At 37.1% G+C, this 23,525-nt stretch overlaps 1 protein-coding gene across 2 annotated transcripts in view; it reads left to right on the top strand.

The window, feature by feature from the left end:
• The window catches only part of FHIT (fragile histidine triad diadenosine triphosphatase), a 1,432,969-nt gene that overhangs the window by 383,562 nt on the left and 1,025,882 nt on the right, over window positions 1–23,525 (top strand). The window contains exon 4 of one of the 2 annotated variants that reach the window (XM_047778405.1): window positions 23,436–23,519. The exons of the other annotated variant lie outside the window; for it this stretch is intronic. The gene's annotated coding sequence lies outside the window, so the exon portion shown is untranslated. The remainder of the gene's footprint in view (window positions 1–23,435; window positions 23,520–23,525) is intronic. 2 annotated transcript variants of the gene reach the window in all.

The raw sequence follows: 23,525 nt of genomic DNA, 5'->3' as shown, positions 1-23,525 counted from the left end.
CCCACAATATCTTGGAGGTATGCCTGTTGTGCTGTATTGATTTTTAATAATATAACAACTAAAAAAGGCATGCAGAGCCTCCATGTTTCAATTGAGGCATCTACATTGTGCTGAGTGATCTGTATAGTAAAGCAATAAAGTCATAACTGCTTATCACTGTCTTAAAAATTTTATGCAGGAGACTTATCATAGATGTTATAATATTCTTTGTCCATGTCCCTCTCATACCTTTGTTTTAGATACACTGTTAGTGGTTTAAAACTGCGTTACTGTATAACAGCCATGTCTAAAAGTGTTTCTTTTAAGTATTTGACACTAACAGATAGATACTTTTATTTTTGATTTGTTTTCATATAAATTTATTAATTACTCAAAGTAGTCTTTGAGGTTGTCCCAGACATTGACCAGTGAATTAATGGAATTTCATTTAAAGCTGAGCTCTTGAGCATTCCTTGGGTGATGAAATTTGTTTCTAGTATGTGCTTATGACACTTAAAGGAAACCAAAGTCCAGACATAAATGAATAAATGTCAGCATTGGAAGATGTTTGTGTAACCTGAGTATGTGCTGGAGAACCATGTGGTTCAGTCTTAAGAAAGTATACAGCAAATGAAATAATTGAAAAATAATTCTAAATTTTACTCATCTCTCCAAGAACTTGTAAATTATTATATTCAATGCACATGGCAACTCTTCTTAAAATTCCCTTCCACCCTTCGGTTTTTCACAGTGATCTTTCATTTTGACTCTCAGAAGCCAGATCCTCTCTCTTTCACCTCTCTACTCTCAAATAGTTATACTATTTCTATTAGGACTACAGACATTGACTTTTTCCCCTGCTGATTTTCATCCCAGTTTTCCAATTCTGCTTTTGTTATCATTCATATAATTCATCATTTAAAAAATGATACTTCTCTTAGAAAGTGGGTGGTGGAAAAGGCCAAGCAAAAGAGCTCTTTTCTGAAGAGAATTTAAGGCTTGGAACACTAACACTTAACAAAATTTGTCTTTAGTATACTTAAAAACTTGATTAAATACAGTGCTTATGAAATTCACTGTTAATACCAAGCTGCGAATAAAGAATTATGAATTCCTTTGAAAATAAACTTCATGCTCAGAGTGAATTTAATAAGCAGAGTAAGTAGAAGCCAAAAAGAATGGAATTCATTAATTTAGGGCAACTACAGTGTAGAATATTAGAGAAAATCCACCAGATCACAAAATTGTAATGTAGTTAGTGAGCAAATATGCACCCTCAGGGAAAAGTGATCAGGGTTCACAGAGGACATTGAATAATAAGGCAGCTATGTAGCACTAATGAAGACCAAGCTGAATTCAGAAATAAATTAAGAGAAAGGGCAAAACTTTCTTTTCTTCATATTCATCCAGAAAAGATATTTTCTAGCTCTTGTACTGATTTTGAAAGATTCAGGAAAATTTCAACTAAGTTTGGAAGACAGTCATAGACATGATTAATCACATTTGAAAAGAAAAGCTGAAGTGTGATTTTTATAAGGGAGGATGGCAAGTACTAGCTCTCTGTCTTTGCTTATGGCATTAAGAAAGAACTGATTTATATAACAGTGAGGCATATTTGGTTAGTCATTGGGAAAAAAATATCACATGACATTAAATGGCCGAAAACATTTTTTAAAATAGACAATGTGTTGAATCATGTTCTGGGGAAGTCTTAAGACTTCGGATTCATTTTTGTGCTCCTATAACTCTGGAAGTAGGAGTAAAAATGCTCTGGTTTTCTTTTCTTTTTTTTTTTTTTTGCTCTGGTTTTCATATGCAGGGTTTTTTTCCTTCCCTGGTGTCAATGATTTTATGAAATACTTAAAAAAAATCCATTTCCTAAGATTGCACAAAATTCCTTGATTCCTTTTTAAGGATATATGTGATCTGTTTCTTGTTTCTGGATCTTACTACATATGCTTCTATAAAGCTTATGAATATTTTAGGTCAATCATCTAATCAATAGAGAAAAATTTATCCTTTAATATTTGGCTAACATAACATTTGGCCAAATCAGAATGTTTAAATAAGATTCTATCAAATGCTATAGCATATCTTTGTGTTATTTATAAGGTGTTTGTTAGGATCCATATTTCCTTAGAGAGAGTTAAATTTCTCCAATACAATTATCTTAAATTACAACTGCTTTTGCCTTATTTTGAAATAAGTTGGACACCTTTTAAATATATATCCAAGTTTTATTTTTTACTACTCTGTCTCCCTCTTGATAACTGGGAAGTTATACATACATACTTGCCTTAACCTCAGTGTGTTAGGATTGAGGTAGCCTCTAAATTAACCTTAAGTCCTGGTAATATGCCACAATAGTATATCCTAACCCAGAACCATCTTGTCCCCTTCCCTGAATGCTGTGTCATTCTTTCTTGCTTTTCATGGTGTGCCTGTGTCTTTCATTAACACAGAGAAAAGGAAGTTCATGATTGACTTCTTTTCATTTCAGACAAATGCAGGATTTTTACTAAGCTTGCAAGAAATTATATAAAGCCCATTTGGGGAAGTAGCCTGTGCTATCAATAGATAAGGTTTCCAGTTTTCCAAGTGTCACTGTATTGATTAGTCTTGTGAATTTCAGTTTGGGGAGTGAGTGCTCCAAGGTTCAAAATCTAGCATGTCAGGATGTCATAGACTGAAGGAACTTTCTTGTGGTTGCTTTAGAGAGCAAAGTATTTCCAAGACTTGCAAGGCTATTTTCATTCAGAAAGTAGAAATGGTAATTTTGACTCTAGGTGGTATTTATGAAGAACTACTTATAGTGGCGGAAGTCTCTCTCTGGATTGTGTTATTGTTTAACATTCTTCTATAGGATAGATTTGTACCTTGATACTGTTCCAACTTGATGAAGCAGTTGTTTCATTTTCCTTCAGTGAGGCAAAAAAAACCTACCTCATGAGACTTGCCACCATCTGTAACCACCTGAATAACTTGGAGTCATGGCTTCCTATCAAGCCCCGAGTCAGAGGGGACTCTTTCTGGTTCCGGTTTTCTCATTTCAGCTCACTACTTTATTCCCTGAGGTGATTTTTATCTTTATTCCTACACATATTTTTTAACTATATTCCCTCCCTTCCTGACTTACTAGGGGCAGATCGGATGCTCAGCCTGGCTTTGGAATGCCTGACCATAAGGCACTCAAATGCTAATCTTTGGTGCCTCAAGGATAATATTCAACTTCATAGAGCTGAACAGTCTGGAGATCAAAGCAGTGGGGAATCCTAAATTTTCAGTAGCATCCCTGACAATTTAAAGGGGTGTTTCTATGAAGAACCATGTCTTCCCAGGTGGAATGGATAGCAGGGTTATAGGGATGCTTCTCAGTTCCTAAACTACCAGACTGCATGGAAAATCTTTCAGACTGCTTAAGCTGAAAGATTTCTTCTTTAAACATTTGGCCAACATTAATTTGGGTTTTTATTCTTTAGGCTTATGTGGTCTCTAATTTTTTTTTTTTTTTTTTGCCATTTCTTGGGCCGCTCCCGCGGCATATGGAGATTCCCAGGCTGGGGGTTGAATCGGAGCTGTAGCCACTGGCCTATGCCAGAGCCCAGCAGCGCGGGATCCGAGCCGCGTCTGCAACCTACACCACAGCTCACGGCAACGCCGGATCGTTAACCCACTGAGCAAGGGTAGGGACGGAACCCGCAACCTCATGGTTCCTAGTCGGATTCGTTAACCACTGCACCACGACGGGAACTCCCTGTCTCTAATTTTTTAAAAGGTCTGTCTCCTTTGCCTAGCAAAGTGAAAAAGGTGCATAAAAACTCAGTTTCTTTAGATTCTTTAATAGGTTTAAGTAACTTTTTAATTTGCTCTTTGAATATCAAAAATTTTACATATATCTTGCGAAGAAGTCTCTACGTGTCCTTGGCTGCTTAGTTGGAGAAGTGTTGGTAATGTGTGATTGAATGATCCCAATTGGGGTGTCATTTGGATTAAGCTTGAAAAGAAGTCACACTCTGAATTATTTTTTTCTGGTAGGAGATCAATACTGTCTAGACATGGCCTCATTACGACTTTGCATTGACTAAGGCAGACTCGGTCAACAGTGGGAATAAGATTCTTGTAATGGGGCTGCTGGTGGGATGTTTTGTGACGCCATTATTATATAGAACTCCAGGTTTACTGATGTCAACTTTGTATCCCAGCAACATTCCACTCAACTCTAGGGTTATCCTTGAGCACAGAATATGACAATTGATGACATTTTTAAAGATTCTGGACCCTGAAGTCCCGGGAGCTGCTTTCTAGGATTTCCTAGCATGCCTGGTGATAGTTGTATAGGGCATGGAAGAGGCCTTGGAGCCTTTGAATTCCTTGTACTCTGTACAACATAAAAACAGAGACAATAATTCAACTTATATCTAAAGGCCTCAGCCCCTCCCTGAAAGACAAGTATCTTCCCTGTCATACAGCCTTCCCATTAATTTCTGTAAATAATATCTTCATGTATAGAAATATTATCAGTTTTTTTTTTCAGCAGTCTTTCTTCTTATTTACAAGAAATTTTCATCTATTGGAATTTATTTTTAAATTGAGGAAATTTATGATTCCTCACCTGGATCAGAACTTCAAACTCTTGTCTTCTCCTTGTTAGACATTCAGACTTCTGGCTGTGCTGCTCTGCATGGAATCTTAAATCTTTCATTTGCGGTTATTTGTTGGCATTTTGCAAGGGAGTGAAGCAATGTCTGAGCCACTAGAGGCCAGAGGTGGCCCAGCCTGACCAGATTTCCAATAGTGGAATAAATGTCTGTTGTTTATCCAGCGTCTTTACTTTCCAACTGTGGGAAAGATGAGCATAGACATTGAGAAATAATGCTGATTATACAAAGGATTGCTCATGATAAAATATCTCTTTCTGGGAATTTAAGAGTTCCAGTAAATTAGCATTATTGATCATTCTCTTTCCACATAGTCTACAGATGATCTTAGAATGCTAAAACTATTATTCTCCCTTGTCTGGTTTAATTACCAGAACAAGGGATAATCTAATTAAAAGACAACAAGGATGCGTTCTAATTGTTCTAATAAATTATGTTAATACACAATGCATGCACTCACTTTTCAACAGGAATTTATTTAATAGATTGACAGCTTGTCCTTTACTGCCACAATCTTAACTTTCTTCTAAACAAGACAATTTTAAAAAGGATAGTTAAACATCCAAAAAATCTGTTGGGTTGTTAGGATAATCTAAGGTTCCATTTAGTACATATGGATGAAGAAATGGGTTTTAGGTTTTCTAGATAAAATAATGAGCCAAGACAGAAAAGGGTAAAATAAATACCATTGGTGTCAGAAGTCAAAATCAGCAACAGACTGTTGCAATGGAGGTAATGGACTTTTCATTTGTTCTTTTGTCATCAAGTATCATGCTGCATATAATGCAATGCTAACTCATGTTATTGTGTTTGCTTAGTTTTAGGGCCTCTAACTCAAATCTGTTAGGCACAATATTGCATGTTAGATACATGACATGGTACCTTCAGTAAAGCTATGTTGTATGATGGGCAAAAATGTAGGAGGTCACATCTGACAGGTCAGATGTTTTCTATAAAAAACACTAGTATCCCTGCTTATTTTAACATAATTCAGATATAGTTTGTTGCATAACTGTATGAGAAAGCCTCAGGCAGTGTAGAAAAAGATGCCAAGAATAATATCGTGGAAATAAAAATTTCTGAAGCACATGGAGGGAAGTATACAGGTCAATTCTAAATTGGTACGGCCACTCTACATAGTTCAGAAAAGCAGATTCCCAGGTTGTTTTATGTTGTTCTCCCTTGAGCAAACAACCTTTGAAATTTAATTTACAAGCCCACAGGTAGGAAGGAATCTCAGTACTTATGCAGATTAGAAAGCATTTCCAGAAAGAATACTTACTCACAAATTAGGAACTTTGTGGGAATAATTTTCCACCTTTGAGGCTTAATCCATTCAAATTGTTAAATTCATCGAAAAGTATGGAGCTGAAACATATACAGATTCTAGTTTATATTCATAAAGTTGACTGATTTTAGAACAACAGCCATATAGAAAAAATAAAAAAAATAGATATGCTATAAAAGAAATGGAAATTAAAAGAAAATTGTCTTTAATGGCAAGCAATTTTCTTCCCATTTTGAAGCGCATTGCCCTAAACATCATGATTTTTTGGCTTCTTATTCCCTGTCTGTTAATATTCTAGTTCACATCTATGTTTTCAATGGAAAACTTTCATATGTTTTTTTTTCCGTTTTAAAAAAGTTTGGCATTTCTTTCAAGGTCATCAGCCTCTGAGGGTTTCTTTCTTCAAAGAAGGTGGAGAGCTGGAAAGCTCTTAACCAAACTACAAAACCCTCACCACCAGGTCTAAACTATGTCAAGTACCTAGGTGGGCCTCACCTTCCCCATCTCTAAGGCAGAGACAATGTCTCCCTTTGAGAAGAAGCATGAATGTGGCACTCCTTTTCTTTTCTGTTCTTTTTAACATTGAAAACTTTTATTATGCAGAAATATGAATAATATAAAACATAGCATTTTGACTGTTTTTAAGTATACAATTCAGTAGTGTTAAATATGACATTTCTTTTTACTAATTGGACTGAGAAAGAAATACGGCCATGATTAGATAAGAACTTAGGTTACCATGTAGAGATGTTTTATTCTGCTTTTTATTTGTTTCTACACTTTCTGAAAGCACTTTTCACTGCAAGTATGACATTTACCTATGTGAAACAAGAAACTAATTCTATCTCAGTTCTAGAATAAACTCTAGATGCTCGTAGCAGGAGGGGAGAGGTATGTGGCTGGGCAAAAGGTCAGCATAATAATGATGTTGGGGGCAGTGGAACAGTGCCTGCCTCTAAAGGTCCCTTGTGCATTTCTGGAGCTCAGAATGTGAACTTGACACTCTGTGCATAAATCTAATATTTTTTTCTCAGCTACTGTCATTGGAAATTTTTCATTTAATAAATGGTGCAAAATATATGTTAAGTATGCTAAAGTTTTGACAAAAACTGACCAAAATTGGGGAACCAAAAGCTACAGGAAAGCTGAAACAGTTTATTTAATGGGCTGCCATCTAGCCATGATCTCATTTCACGAGGCTTCATTCACTGATCACAGAGACATTGAAATTATCCCCCAGGCAGGATGGAGCATGTTGGAGTGTGGAAGGCTGGGGCTTGGCTGAGCCTTCTGCTTTTATTGGCCATTAACACTTCCTACCCATATATAAACTAAATTTTGATACATATTAAAATAAAGATAATGTTAATTATACATTGAAAAGCTACTTTTTAAAAGTGTGGATTAGTAGCATCTCTGCTCTGAATATTACCTTCACCAATTTCATCTATTTGGCAGCTACCTGTGATACATAAAATAAAGTCTAAACTCTTTAGTAGAGGATTCAGGCCCCCTGTGTCCTTCCCTTACCTGTCTTCATACTTCATCTTCCCTTGCTCCTTCAGATGACCTATACTTTATCTAGGTGTTAGTTTGTGTCATTTCCCAAAACTGCCACCATCACTTCTCTCAGGCTTTTGCATGTATTTCTCCCTCTTGGAAACTTCTTTTACTACCCCACCTTCAGAATCCAGCTTTCATGTCTCCTCCAAGAAGCTTCTGCTGATTCTCCCAAGCATTGCTGCTCATTGCCTCTATGCCAACATAATGACCAGTACATACCCGTACTTTTGCATTTATCACGTGCAATTGTAATTTTTTACATGTCTCTTCCTCCTTCCATAATCAGATTTCCTGGTGGCCTGTGACATTTCAACTCAGTAGAATCCAGCTGTTTGTATATACATTTTTAGCTCTCCCTACATATTTTACTTTTGAGTTTCTGTTGAGATTCAGGAACTTAAGACTTTCAAGTATGGAATGAAAATAATAGTCAATCCAGGGTCAACCTAGAATCCTATAACCAATGAAAACACCCTTCAGAAATGAAGGGGAAGTCAAGACATTCTCAGATGAAGAGAAACTAAAAGATTTTGTTACCAGCCGACCTACTGTAAAAGAATGGCAATGATGAAAATAGAAAGGAAATAATAATAAAAAAAAAAACTAAAAGCAAGAAAACTTGGGACACCAGGAAAAAGCACAGTAAGCAAAAATATTGGTAAATATAGTAGGCTTAGTTTTTCCTCTGAAGATTTCTAAATTACGTTTGAAGATAGAAACAAAAATTATAATACTCTTTGATATGGATAGAAATGAAAGAAATATTTAATATAACTGTATTATAATAAATGTGCCATGGTGACAGGACATAAAGGGAGATAAGCTTTCTATACTTTGTTCAAAATGATGACACCAGTAGGTTGTGATAAGTTACGAATATATAATGCAGTACCTAGAGCAATCACTAAAGAAGTTTTACAAAGAGAGGCACACAAAAAACTTTAGATAAATTGAAAGGGAATTCCAAAAAATGTTCAAAGAATTTACAAGAAGGCAGAAAAAAGAAAAATATAAAAAATGTAAACCAGGGAGAATAAACAGAAAACAAAGAAAAATTAAGTGGTAGATTAAGTCCTAATCTATCAGTAGTTACAGTAAATGTTCTAACTATACCATGTAATGATTGGCCGAATTGTTTAAAAAACATGATCTAAGTGTCTATAAGAAAGTCACTTTAGGAGTTCATGTCATGGCTCAGCGGTAATGAACCTGACTATTTACTGTGAGGATGTAGGTTTGATCCCTGGCCTCACTCACTGGGTTAAAGATCCTGTGTTGCTGTGAGCTGTAGTGTGGTGTAGTGCTTGGATCCTGCATTGTTGTGACTATGGCATAGGCCCAGAGCTGTAGCTCCAGTTTAACCTCTAGCCTGGAACTTCCATATGCCTCAGGTGCAGCTTTCAGGAAAAAAGTGAAATAAGCAAACAAAAACAACAACAAAAAAGCAATTCACTTCAAATACACTAGTAGAGGCAGATTGAAGGTAAAATGATGGAAAGAGGTATACCATGCAACCATTCATTAAAAGAAGGAAGAGTAGGAGTCTTCTGTGTCTCAGTGGGTTAAAGACCCAGTATTGTCACTGCAGTGGCTTGGGTCACTTCTGTGGCGTGGGTTCAATCTCCAGCCTGGGAACTTCTGTATGTTGTGGGTGTGGCTAAAATGAAATAAAATACCACATCTAAAAAAAAAAAAAGAAGAAGAAGGCAGGGTAGCTGGTTCTTTGAAAAAGTTCATAAAATTGACAAACATCTAGGAAGACTGACAAAAAAAAATGAAGATACAAATTACCAATATCAGGAATGAAGCAGGGATAGTAATATAGACCCTGCATATATGAAAAGGATAATAAAAGAATGCTTTGTGGAGTTCCCACTGTGGCTCAGCGTTTAATGAACCCGACTAACATCCATGAGGACTCAGGTTCGATCCCTGGACTTGCTCAGTGGGTTAAGGATCTGGTGTTGCCATGAGCTGTGGTGCAGTTCAAAGACACGGCTCAGATCCTGCGTTGCTGTGGCTCTGGCATAGGCCAGCAGCTACAGCTATGATTGGACCCCTAGCCTGGGAACCTCCATATGCCATGGGGGTGGCCCTAAAAAGACAAAAATACACACACACACACACACACACACACACACACACACACACAGAAATTCTAAAAAAAAAACTTCCAAAAAAGAATGCTGTTTAAAACTCTACACATGAAGTTGACTATTTAGGGAAAAAATGATCCACTTTCTTCTAAAACAAGCTCCCACAGTTCACCAAATATGAAATAGATAATTTGAATAGCCCTATAGCTACTGAAAAAATTGAACTCATAATTTTAAAATTCCCCCCCCAAAAATATGCAAGCCTAGATGATTTTACTGGAGAATTCTCCCCAACATTTAATGAGGAATTAACATCAATTTTATACACACTTTTCCGAGAAATAGAAGAGAACACTTCCACTGCCCAGTTCATTTTATGAAACTAGTATTACCCAGATACCAAAGCCAGAATAAACAATACAAAGAAGAAAACTATGGTTATACCAATAACCCTTATCAATATAGAGACAAAAATCCTTAACATAATATTATAAAGTAGAATTCAGGAAAACAAAACAACAACAAAAAGTATTATACACTGTAACAAAATGGGGTCTATTCCAGGAATGCAAGGGTGGATCAATATTAAAAAGTTAATCAGTGTAATCTGCCAAATTAAGACTAAAGAAGAGAAATATCACATGAGTATCAGCTGATGCAGAAAGAGCATTTAACATTTTTTTTTGTCTTTTGGAAGTTCCCAGGCTTGAGGTTGAATTGAAGCTGCAGCTGTTGGCCTATACCACAGCCACAGCAAAGCCAGATCCCAGCTGCATCTGTGACCTACACCACAGCTCTCAGACATGCTGGATCCTTAACCCACTGAGTGAGGCCAGGGGTCGAACCTGCCCTCATGGGTACTAGTCAGACTTAGGTAGTTAGTCTTATGAATTACCTCTGAGCCACAATAGAAATTCCACATTTGACAAAATTTAATGCTGATTTATGATAAAATCTTTCAGAAAAGTAAGAATGAAGGACTTCTTCAACTTGATGAAGAGCTTCTTATTTATTACCTACGTCTGTCGTATATAAAATGATGAAAAACTGAATGCTTTCCCCCTGAGTTTGGGAAATAAGGCAAGGATGTCTGTTCGTGCTACTCCTATTCACCATAGTGCAGGAAGTTCTAGTCAATGCAATAAGGCAATAAAAGGAAATAAAAGGAGTACAGACAGTAAGGAAGAAACTGTCAATATTGCTAATGACATGATTTTCTACTTAGAAAACACTTTAGTGACCTTAAAAAAAAAACCACAAAAAACCTCTTAAAACTGAATGAGTTCCACAAGGTTGTAGGATATAAGACAATTAAAAAAAATCAATTGTGGGAGTTCCAGTGCAGTGGAAATGAATCCGACTAGTATACATGAGGATGCGGGTTCAACTCCTGGCCTTGCTCAGTGGGTCAGGGATTTAGCATTGCTGTGACCTGTGGTGTAGGTCGCAGGTGCATCTGGGATCTGATATTGCTGTGGCTGTGGTATAGACCGCCAGCTGTAGCTCCGCTTCAACCCCTAGCCTGGGAACTTCCACATGCTGCAGGTGCAGCCCTAAAAAGCGAAAAAAAAATCAATTGTATTTCTGCTTATGAGCAACGAACACATGGATACTATAAAAATACAATTTACAGTAGTTCAAAATTATGAAATACTTAGGTATTAATCTAATCATTGCAGAATTTGTATGCGAAATGTGACATAATGCTAATGACTGAAATCAAAGAAAATCTAAATAAGTGGAGAGACATACTGTATTCATGATTTGGAAGTTTCAGCATACTAGATAATTGTCCCCAAGGTGATATACATGTTTAATGTAGCTCTTACAAAATTCAAGTATGATATTTTATATGGACAAGAATATTCTGAAATTTATATGAAGACAAAGGAACTAGAGTAGCTAAAACAATGTTGAAAAGAATAAAAGTGGGAGGAATCAGTCTAACAGATTTTAAGACTTATGTAGTTACTATGTGGCTATGTGGTTATTCATGGAGTAATAAACAAGTGTTTCAGTGGATTAGGATAGGGAAGCCAAATAATAAATGCAAATGAATATTCCACTGATTTTAGACAAATGTGCAAGTCCTCTAATGGAAAAAAAAAATAGAGCCTTTTCAAAAGTGGTCCTGAGCCATTAGCAAAAAATGAACCTAAAACTGAGTTTTAACACCTTATGTAAAAATTAACTCAAAAGGATAAGGGACTAAAATGTAAAACATGAAACTGTAAAACTTTTGGAAGAAAACATAAGAGAAAATCTTTGGGATCCAGTGCTAGGTCACGATTTCTTAGACTTGACATTAAAAAACAATTCATAGAAAGAAAAAAATGATATATTTAGACTTCATCAGAATTAAAACTTTTTGGGTGTTTCCATCGTGACTCAGCAGTAATGAACCCAGCTAGTACCCATGAGGACACGGGTTCAACCCCTGGCCTCATTCAGTGAGTTAAGGACTTGGCATTGCTGTGAGTTCAGTGTAGCTTGCAGACACAGCTGGGATCCAGTGTTGCTGTGGCTGTGGTGTAGGCCAGCAGCTCCGATTGGACTCCTAGAGTGGGAACTTACATATGCCACAAGTGCGGCCCTAAAATAAAATAAAAAAAAAAAATTAAAACTTTTGCTATGTAAAAAACCCTGTTAAGATGATGAAAAGACAGATACAGCCTGGGAGAAAATATTCACAAACCACCTATCTGACAAAGAACTAGTATGTAGAATATATAAAAATCTCTCAAAATCAATAGTAAAAAAAACTCACAAGTAATCCATTTAGAAAATGGGCAAAAGTCGAGAATAGATATTTCACTGAAGAGATTTTATAGATAGCAAGGAAGCACAATCAAAAGATATACAATATCACTAGCCATCAGGGAAATGCAAATTAAAACCACAATGATGTGTTACCATATACCTATTGGAATGGCTAAAAAAAATAGTGATAATACCAAGTTCTAGTTATGATGCAGAGAAACTGGATTACTAATATATTGCTGATGGGAATGTGAGTGGTACTGGAACTCTGGAAAATAGTTTGGGAATTTCTTATAAAACTAAGCATGCACTTACTATTCTTGTGGGCATTAATCCCGAGAAAACGAAATTTTATGTTCATATTACACCTGTGCACAAATGTTCATAGTAGCTTTATTTGTCATAGCTCTAAACTAGAAAAACATAGATAACCTATTTTGGATAAATGGTTAAAGAAACAGTAGTACATGCACATCACGAAGTACTACTCAGCAATGAGCCATTGATACATGCAACTACTTGGCTGAATATTCAGGGATTTAGGTCTCTGGAGGAAAAGAAAAAGCTAATCCCCAAAGATTACATTCTATATGCTTCCATTTATATAACACTCTTAAAGTGACAAAATTATATGAATGAAGAACAGATTCATGGTTGTCTAGGGTTAAGGAAATATGGGGTGGGAGAGCAATAAGTGTGGCTATAAAAGGGTGATAGGAGGATCCTTGTGGTGATGGAAATGTTCCGTATCTTGACTGTATCAAAGTCAGTATTCTGGTTGTGTGATTGTACTGTAAGACTTGCAAGATATTATCACTGAGAGAAATTGGATAAAGTGTACATGGAACCTCTGTATTTTTTTCCTAGTAATTTATACGTGAATCTACAGTTATCTTAAAATAAGATGTTTAATTAAAGAGGGGAGGCAGGAGTTCCCACTCTGGCACAATGTGTTAAGAATCCAGCTGCAGTGGCTTGGGTGGCTTCCGTGGCTTCGGAGGCATGAGTTTGATCCCTGGCAAGGTGCAGTGGGTTAAAGGATCAAGTGTTGCTGCTGTAAGTGCAGCTGGGTCGCAGCTGCAACTTGGATTGATTCCTGGTCCAGGAACTTCTATATCCCCTGTGTGCAGCCATGAAAAAAAAAAAAAAAAAAAAGAAAGAAAGAAAAAGGGAGGCATATGAACAAAAATAATTGAGGAGAGTATAACAACATAATGGTAGAAGCTACCTTAAAAGTCCAGCGACCAATTTAGAAAGAAAAAAGTAAAATATAAACAGATTCCAGAAAGGGTCAGGAATGCATGGCATTTATGCATTTGTGAAAGTAGGAATGAAGGAATATGAAAAGAATGCTGAAAAAAGCCATAAATAACTAGTAGATCCCCAGAGTCCCAGCCTAACCTGCATATCCTGAGGACTGTCCCTCTCCCCACCCCTTCACTCTCCAGAAGGAAGTTGGAGGGGGTGAAGCACAGAATCTGTGACTGGGGTCACTGGCCATAGCTGAGGACAGAGCTATGGTGATGAACCAGGAATTAAGTGAAAGTCTACATAATGGGGCTCCCACTCTTTCCCACACTTAGATCCCAGAACAATGTTAGCCAGACAGAAGATGGAAGACACTTTTATGGGGACTTTAACCAGCCCAAGAAAAGAGACCTAGAAATACCAACAACCACACTTCCCAAACAGGAAGCCAAATACTCTAAGGCCTGCCTTGTCCACTGTGGTGGCAATGGGTGGCTTCTGAGCTTTGAAATATGGTTTGTCTAACTTGAGATGGGCTGTAAATTTAAAGCACATTAAGAATTTGGAATGCTTCATATAAAAAGATGTGGAATATCTTGTTAATTTTGATTACCTGTTGAAAGAATATTTTTATATACCAGGTTAAGTACAGTATATTATTAAAATAATTTTTAAAAGAATAAGAGACTGAATTTCTCCCAGACTGAAAGCAGAAGAGAAACTTTTATGGAATCTTGAAAGTTTCATAAGTAAAATAAAAGCAACGTGATATCAACATGAAGAAAGCAATCAGCCAGGAAACAAAGAAAATCTTAGCCATGTATATATGATATATTGCTCTCTAGGTAGTGCCTGTTAAAGTCGGTTTTTTATTTATTTATTTATAATAGTAAAATCTGCTGAATGTCAGTAGGCAGACCATCAATGTATGTACAGATCATTCTCTTCTTCTGAAGTTATTTTAAACTCTGGGTGAGATTAACATAGATTTGGGGAAATAGCAAAGGTCCTCTGTGTATCATTATGTGTCAAAAATACAGTATGTATGATTTGTTGAGGGAGTCATCTGTCCCAGATATCCAGTTCAGTAACTGTGATTTAGGCCAAGTAACTGACTTTGCCTCTGTTTCCCCATCTGTAAAATAGAAATATAAATAATAGTATCCTTTAGGTCACTGTGACTGCATGATTTGACCTGTGAAAAAGGCTTAGTCCCTGATACATTTTAAGCACTGTGTAAATGTTAACTATCATCATTATTACTGTAGTTTAGTAGCTCTAGTATTATCTCTAATCCTTAGGACAGCCTGTAAAGTAAGCAGTGTTTTCTGATAACCCAAGGCTTAGTGCAGAAGCTGCTCTCCAGGGTAACAAAGTCACTTTAAAACCTGAGTTTTTCCCATTATCCTATTTTGCTTCATAAATCTTAGCACCTCGTTGCTGAAAGAAGCCTTTTAGATCATCTTAGGAAGTTACTGAGACTGTCTGCAAAATAGATCACTAAGGGCTGGGCTCTGGGGTTGGAGAGTCTTGTGTTCGAATCTTGCCCTCACCACTCAGAACAGCCAGGTGGTATGGGACAAGGTACTTAACTTCCATGAGCGTTTCTTCCTCATGGATTATTGTAAGGATTACGCTAGACCATGTATGGAAAGCCCTTGGCATACTGAGTGCTGCATAATTATTCATTTTTCGTGATTATGATTTTTAGTATAAGTATGGTCTAAATCTCAGGACAAGTTAGGTGTGGAGGTAGCACTGAAACTCTGGTAGGTCTTTTACTCAGCGTTCTCTTTTCTCTATTTTGCTATCTAATTGGTTAGTTTTCATTCATCCTTTTAGAGTCTACATTTAGAAAGTCAGAGCTGTTAGTGAAGATTTTATAAGAACACTTTCCAAGACATTTTTTTTTTTTTGAACTGCCAAGTCCAGAGACTTAGAATGTAGCTTGGTGCTGAAGTAATTGGCTCTCTTAGTCTTGAATTATAAGAAGTTCCCTTTCAGAGTATAAGGTTGAGAACCATGAGAGGAACTCTCACATTTTGGTAATCGCTTTAAGGAATAACTTACCTTTTAAAAACATACGTTACTCCTACTCCTTCCTTCCCTCACCATGCCATTTTGAGAATCTCATTATATATCTTCACAATCTTGTTTTCTGAGTCTCCCCTTTTAACTTTCTTCAAGTACCATCCCTTAGTATTATTTTCTTTTCAGTTTATCAGCTAGTTGGGGAAATGATGTACTTTTTAGCTCTGAAGAGTTTCTGAGGAATACAGAAATGATCCAATCTTAGGAGAATACAGAAATGATTTAATTTTCTACCTGTCAAAGAATTGAAGCATTGTGAAACTGGTCTTAGCCAGCAACTTGAAGCAAGCTGTACTCTATTTACTGCTGTTATATCATGTCAACAGACAGTTCATGATCAGAGATTAATTCAGAAATGCTCATTAATATGCTGAGCTAACGACAGGATAAAATATTTTAATATGACCTTGAATGCAACATTTGTTGTTTTTTGTATGCACTGTGTAGATTTGGCCATGAAAAATACTGAACTCCATAGTGTTCTGATATTGATAAAGTAGGTGTCTTCTAAACTTCTTTTAAATTTATTCCTCCTCTTCCTGGTAGTTAACGAGATAGATTATAGTTTTAGTTTTCCCAATGGAGGCTTTTAAAGCAAAAAGACTAACAGTATTTTTTCCAACATAAGTGAGAGAACATCAGGAAATAGAATAGCAAATATATTTCCATTTTGTCATAAAGAAACTTAACATTTTTTCCCTGTTACTTAGACATCCATTTAAACTATGACATTTCTCTTGTTTTGACTAGCACTAGAGTAAGAGAGAGAGATCTTCTGTTACAAGGCCCTCATTGCCTGAATAAATCTCTAAGCCTTTAAGCTCTCTTCTTGTGGTCTCCATGGTTCTTCTCTTTGGCTGTTGAGTTGCTTTACTATGACAATCATGCTAAACTTTTCAGCTACTTTTTTGAACTCTCCCTCTCAAACTGGAGATTAGAGACTAGTAAACACGTTTTACCCCCCTCCCCCAGCCCCATCCCTTGTAACAGAACCAAACTTGAGCCAGGAAAGCTTTGTCGTTGATCCCTCCATCAATCCAAAACTATTAACTGCTTTGCATTCAGCATCTGTGTAAGGTGCTATGAAAACTGAAAAAAAAAAAAAAAAAAAGAAAGAAAGAAAAGAAAACCACTTTGGACAATTCCCAGACCTCAAGAAACTCCCCATATTTCCTCTTTACCTTCCCTTCTTTTACCAACTTTGCAAAGAATTTGAGGCTTTTTACTAAATTAAAGGTAGTGTGCAAGTAGCAAAGCAACCATAAGACAGAAACATGACCATCTTTACTAGTATAAGTTGGTAGGCCAATGGAGTGAGTGAACTAAATTTGGTTGTAGGTTTCCTGATCCCTAAGGCAGAAAGGAAATTACTAGCTTATGTTACATTTTTTTTGACCAGAGAAAAAGCATTACAATTTTTCCATGCTGGTAGAATCTCTTTGGGATCAAAACTGAAGGCAGACTTTACACGTTTACAAAGTGAACAGTGACTTTAGTGCAGTTTTCAAGCAAAGTAATCAGTATTGGGGGAAAGATTGAGGGCACAAATTCTGATCTGTCTTGCTTACCATTGTGTCTCAGGGCTCAGCACAGTGCCTGGTACATAGGAGGTATTGGATATATAGTTATTCTATTAAAATGGACCATTCAATGGACAGATTTGCACTGACTTTCATTATCGATGAAAACACTACACTCTCTGCCTTTGAATATTGTGTTTGTTCTCTCTCCCTAGAAAGCCATTCTTCCACCCATTGTTTACCTCCTTCTCATCCTGCCAGTCTTATGTTGGATCCCACTTCCTTTGTTTTAGCCTCTCTCAGAAGAATCTGCTTCTTTCCTTTAGACCTTTTCTTCAGTTGGAAAATATGCATTTCCTGTGGGAGTCTTTGACTAGTGTCTGTCTCCTCTAATAGGTTCCAGAAAGCATAGATCACCTTTGATTTTGACCCCAGATCCTAGTATATAGTGCCTGACACTTATTAGAAACTCAATAAATACTTTATTAAGTGAATGAAAGTCATTAATCACAAAGTGATGAGTTATACTTTTAATGAATTTTGAATGAAAATGAAGATAGTAGTAATTATGCCAGTATTGATGTTTTTTTAAAAAAGATCTTGGTAACTACCTCTATTGAATTATAACCATATTCCAAGCCATTTACATAAAACATACCCCTTATAAATGACTATGAGGAAGGCAAAGTTATTATACCCATTTTACCAATGAGGTAAATGAGGGTAAAGGAGATTGATGACTCAGATAAAGTCATGGATTTAATTGGTTGGTAAAGCCCAGGATCCAAATGCACATTCTTAACAATCATGTAAAATTGTTCTCCCTATGCTATTTTTACTAAAACATCCTCAGGTTTATGATCTGGAGGAACAAATTGATAGTGTCCTCACGTGTCCTAAATGGTGTGATAAGTTACCTTGTGACATCTCTGAGTAGCAACAGTCCCCCATCATTTCACCATAAGGCCTCAGCATGTTTTTAGCCTGAAGCAAAAAAAATGTAGACCCAGAGGCCATATGATTCTTTTTTTTTTTTTTTTGTCGTTCTGCCTCTTCTAGGGCCGCTCCCGCAGCATATGGAGGTTCCCAGGCTAGGGGTCGAATCGGAGCTGTAGCCGACGGCCTACACCACAGCCACAGCAATGGGATCCGAGCTGCATCTGAGACCTACACCACAACCCACTGAGCTAGGCCAGGGACCGAATCTGCAACCTCATAGTTCCTAGTCAGATTCGTTAACCACTGAGCCATGATGGGAACTCCGCCATATGATTATTTTTGTTTTCAAGGCATTGGAGTGGGGTGTTTTTTCACCCATCCTCTTCGGTGCATGTCTTTTGCTGAATGTCCTTTGCTGCAGTTCCTTTTATAAGGAGTTATCACATATTTCATTTGCTTATTTAAAAATCCAATGTTGTAGATCAGCTATAGTGGAAAAAATAAAAATCATTATAAAAAAAAATCCAATGTTTATTGCAGTGCAGAGCAGCCACATTATTATAAGTACTTACTCAGACAAATTAACTGATTCAGTGTAGTAGCTCTGAAAAGTCTAATTTCCATGTGTGGAATCATGTTTATCATCACCCAAATTCAGAGGCACAAAATAGCGCATTTACATTGGTAACGTATTCATAACATTCCTGTTCTACCTTGTTTGTTTGTTTTATTGTTAAAAACCAACCCAAATCCTATCTGTAGGATAACACACACAAAAGGATGATATTTAAGTATTAGGACTGTGATGTGGCAAAACAGTTAGGGCATATCCAGCATTGAATTGATGCCTTCTGTAAAGATGGAGGGGTTGCCAGATTTTTCTTTAAGGGTTTGGCTAACTGCTTCTTCAAGGCCTTAAGGTTTCTTGAGGAAATGTACATACAAGGCATTTTTAAACAAAATATTGGCTCAGGAGGAAGCACTGGGTCTTTGGGGGTTTTCGCTTCATGATTACTGAACTTTTCTGCAAGACTTTTTCCTCCACAGATTTTCCTGCCAGGAAGAGAAGAAAATTCTTTACAATTCTAGCCTCTTTAAAGAATGAACTCCTTGCCTCAGAGGGGAACTTTTGATATTAATGGCAAAAATGAATTGTCTTAAGACCAACTTTTATTTTAAAGCAAAAATTGTGTTTTAGATGGGGAAGAATCTAACCTCAAGGCCTAGAACATATAAGGTTAATAGCAAACTTGCTTCAAGGAGAGAAATATAAAAAGCAAAATTGCTAAGTCGGTTGAGGAACTAATCAGGCATATTGTTCCCTTGATTCTATAAAATTATAACGAATCTTTTAGAAAGGTTGAAAGGATGTCCATGGTGTGCTCTCAGTTGACTTTGTCTGAAAATGTGTATTTCCTCTTTCCTGTGGTTGCAGAGGCGCTGGTATGTGCTGAAGGGGTTCTCCTGGTTGAGGGCTTAGTGTCTTTCCAAATGACAGATGGTTCCCTCTGCTGGCTGAACTTAAATTCAGTCCTCCTAGCTGAGCCAGTCTAGGAGGAATCACCTTCCTTCTTACTGATTATTAAACAGTTTCATCCTTAAAGAAACCAACCATCTGTGGCTAGCTTAAGTGCACAGCAGAACAGGTGATGGGACATCCTTTCTTCCTCCCTCCCCCTTCCCTTCCTCTTTTCTTTCCTCTTTCCCTCTATCCTTTCTATTTCCTTACATCTTTTATTTTGAGGAAATTTTAAAAAATACAAGCATAAAAGGTAGTTTCATAAACATCTCTATTTCTACTGTCTAAAAAGGAGCCTCTGTTTATGTTTGGTCAAATTTACTTCAGTTTGTTTGTTTCCTTTTAAAGAAATTATTGATGAAAACAAATTCCCTTTTAACTACCACAACTTGTCTTCCTTCCACTGTCTACTCTCTCAACTGTTTGCACTTCCTGCCCCAAATTCATTACCATAAATATAGAATGTTTTTAACTAGTCTGGTACACACACACACACACACACACACACACACCCCACACCAATTTGTACTATCTTGTTTGTGTGTCTAAATCTTTCCTTCTTGGAGTTCCCTCATGGCTCAGCAGGTTAAGGATCCAGCATGTCACTGCTATAGCTCAGGTTGCTCTTGTGGCACAGGTTTGACTCCTGGTCCAGAAACTTCTGCATGCCATGGGTGTGGCAAAAACAAAACACAACAAACAAACAAAATTTCTTAGTACTTTTTTTACATTACATTATTTATGAAACTTATCTATATTGATACCTATAAAACCAGTTGATTCCTTTAAACAGCTGCATGATATTCCATCCTACAAGTGTAGCACATTTGCATATTTCCTTTCCAGTGCGACTTTTAGGTAGTTTCCAAATTTTGCTATATAAGAACAAAGGCAAAAAAAAAAACACTGCAATAATCTTTTTAGTATGTCTATCCTTGTGTCTATATTGCTTTCGCCCAGTATATCCTGCAAGAAGAATCAGTATGCCATAGGATATATGGAGCATTACTTTTGATAAATATAACAAAATTGCTCACTAGAATGATATACCAATTTATGATTCTGCCCCAGAAATAAACTAGAATATTATGCTTCTTTTTACACATTTTGGACAACAATGAATTTTGTCTTTTCCAGAAATGTTTACTGCTCTAATAGAAGAAAAATGGAATTCTATTATCTTAATTTACATTTTCCTCTGGTGAGGCTGAACTTCCTTCTAATCTTCATTGTCCATTGAGATTTCTTTTTTGAATTGCCATTTATTTCCTATATGTTTGGCCATCTTTTTTCTTGATTTAAAGGAATTCCTTGTATATTCTGGTTACTTATTCTCTGTCTGTTACATACCTTGCCACTGTCTTTGGTTTAGCATTTGAGAAGGTGATTTTTTTCTGCTGATTGGTAAGTTAAATTGTTAATGGTTTCTAATTTAATTCTGTTTATCAAAGAACTGTGCATATCTCTCTCCTTTTGGCCCATTGCCTATTCTTTTGGATCTGCATTCAAAATACACATCAAATGGCTGCCCACTTTTCCCTGTCCTCTGTGTTTTCAGACCAATACCTTTATTCACCAGGATTACTGAAGAACCCTCCTAATTGCCCATACCTTTTCAGTGTATTTTTAAAAAGCCAAAAAAATCTTATTAAATGTAAGTCAGATCTTACTCCAGCTCTGCTCAGCACTGTCTGCTGGCCTTCTACCTTGATGAATAGAAGCCCAAGTTCTTATAATGGTCCCAAGATCCAGCACCCTCCAGCTCCCTGTTCTGGCTCTGATCTTGTCTTATTTGTGTCTGTCTTCACTGCTCCACCCACCCTGTCCTCCATGCTGCCCTTCTAATACAGTAAGCATTCTCTTAACTTACACCATTGTCTTGTCTGTTCCTTCTGCCTGGAACTTTCTTTGCCCAGAGCCATCTTGGTGGCTGTCTTCAGATTGAGTTCTTTGCTGAGATGTTATCCTTTGGATGAAATCTCTCCTGATATTTTTGTTTAAAAATGCAACTATTTCTTCAGACTCAATCTATGATTTTCACAGGGCTGCTGTAACAAAGCACTACAACTGGGTGGCTTGAGGCAATGGAAGTGTATCTTCTCACAATTCTGAAGGCTATAAGTGTGAAAATGAAGTGTTACTAGGGAAAAGTTCCTTCTGAAACCTTCAGGGGAATCCTTTCCACCTTTCAGAGCATTGCCAGCAATCTTTGGCAATCCTGGGCATTCCTTGGCTTGCAGCTGCATAACCCCAATCTCTGCCTTGGTTATCACATGACCTTCTCCCTGTGTGTCTCTGTTTTCACATGACTATCTTCTTATACGGGTACTAGTCATATTGGACTAGGGCCCCATTATACTCCTGTGTGACCTCATCTTAACTAATTACATTCGTTGTGATCTTATTTCCAAATAGTCACATCCTGTGGTGCTAGGGGTCAGGACTTCATCATATCTTTTTTTGCAGGGGAGGGAAGGGAGCCATAATTTAACCCATTACACTCATCATCTTCTTTCCCACTCGTGTTTCTCCAGAGCATGTAGCGCTATTTAACCAACCATATATTTTACATATTTATTTGTTTTATTTTCTGTCTCCCCCACCGGAATCCAGGCATTATAAGGCAGGGTTTAGAGCTGTTATGTTCACCACTGGAGGGAACAATGCCTGACACCTTGGTAGGAACTCAGTAAATACTTGTTGAATAAGTAATGACCTGTTTTCACTTACTGCACTGAGCAGATCATGTAGCATGACGTGGACCAAAACCAGAAGATAAAGAAAGGAAATAATTACCTTTAAACAAAATCGTAGGAAATGAATAGATCTTTATAAATATGATGCTTTTATTTCAAATAAGGTCATATGAAGGAAAAGAGAGGTAGAGGTCAAAGCAGAGAGGAGCTGGCCAGCTGGAGGATTAGTACATTATCACTGAGTGATTTATGGGCAATGGGGTCTCCTCACTGTCTCCGTGTCTCATCTCTTATTTGGAGTTGTTCATGCATCCGGCATGGGTCTTTCACTTTGCCTGAGCACCTAACATATGCCAAGATATTGTGCTTGATGTTTTATCCTCATTAAAAAAAAAAAAAATTCTCTTGATAAATACACCCTTCGTATATTAATGATGCGCTTTCGATGGAAGTGAAAAATGAGGCTTGGTGAAGTTCAGCAGCTGTATAAAACACAGAGATAATACATGAGTCACTAGAATTCAAACTCAGGTCAGTAGGACCCAAAACCCATGTTTCTTCAGTTGCCAGGTTCCCCTAGATTCTCATGGATACTAGCATTTGAAAGGAAAGGAAGTAAACTGACCCAGAAAATACCCTTCAAACAGATGCTTTGGTTTAGACCACCATAAAACCAGAGACATACTTTTCCTACCAAACTTGTGGGTTGGCTTCATCTTTCTGCAAACTGGGAAACTCAGGTGCCAGGACTGACTGGCTCTGAGGAGGGTCAAATAATAATGCAGCTAGAATAGCCCAGGACTAGAAATGGGAAGATGGTATGTCACAGCACCATTCTGCTACTTCCTTTATGTGATCTTGTAGGAGTCACTTAAGCCGCTCCTGAGTCATGATCTCTCTTGTGCAGAATAATGACAATACTTAGAAATCAACCATGTGCCTTTATTCGACCCCTTTAACAGTACAAATACTGTCATGCTAGGTCAGTATTCACAGTGCATGTCCCTAGTGAAGTTGTGCTAGAAGCCATCTGGATCACTGCCTTAATGGTCATCTGAATTTCTCATTTACGATGTAGGTATTCCAGGACTTCCTGCCTGCAGAGACCCTCAGTAGAAGCACTGCACGCCCTGCTGTGAACACTTCCTGGAGGTTCAGAGAGGTAGCA

This window comes from Phacochoerus africanus, chromosome 1 (assembly GCF_016906955.1).
Source record: "Phacochoerus africanus isolate WHEZ1 chromosome 1, ROS_Pafr_v1, whole genome shotgun sequence".
NCBI lineage: Eukaryota > Metazoa > Chordata > Mammalia > Artiodactyla > Suidae > Phacochoerus > Phacochoerus africanus.
Note: the sequence above shows the minus strand (reverse complement) of the source record. Positions and strands in the feature narration are given on the sequence as shown.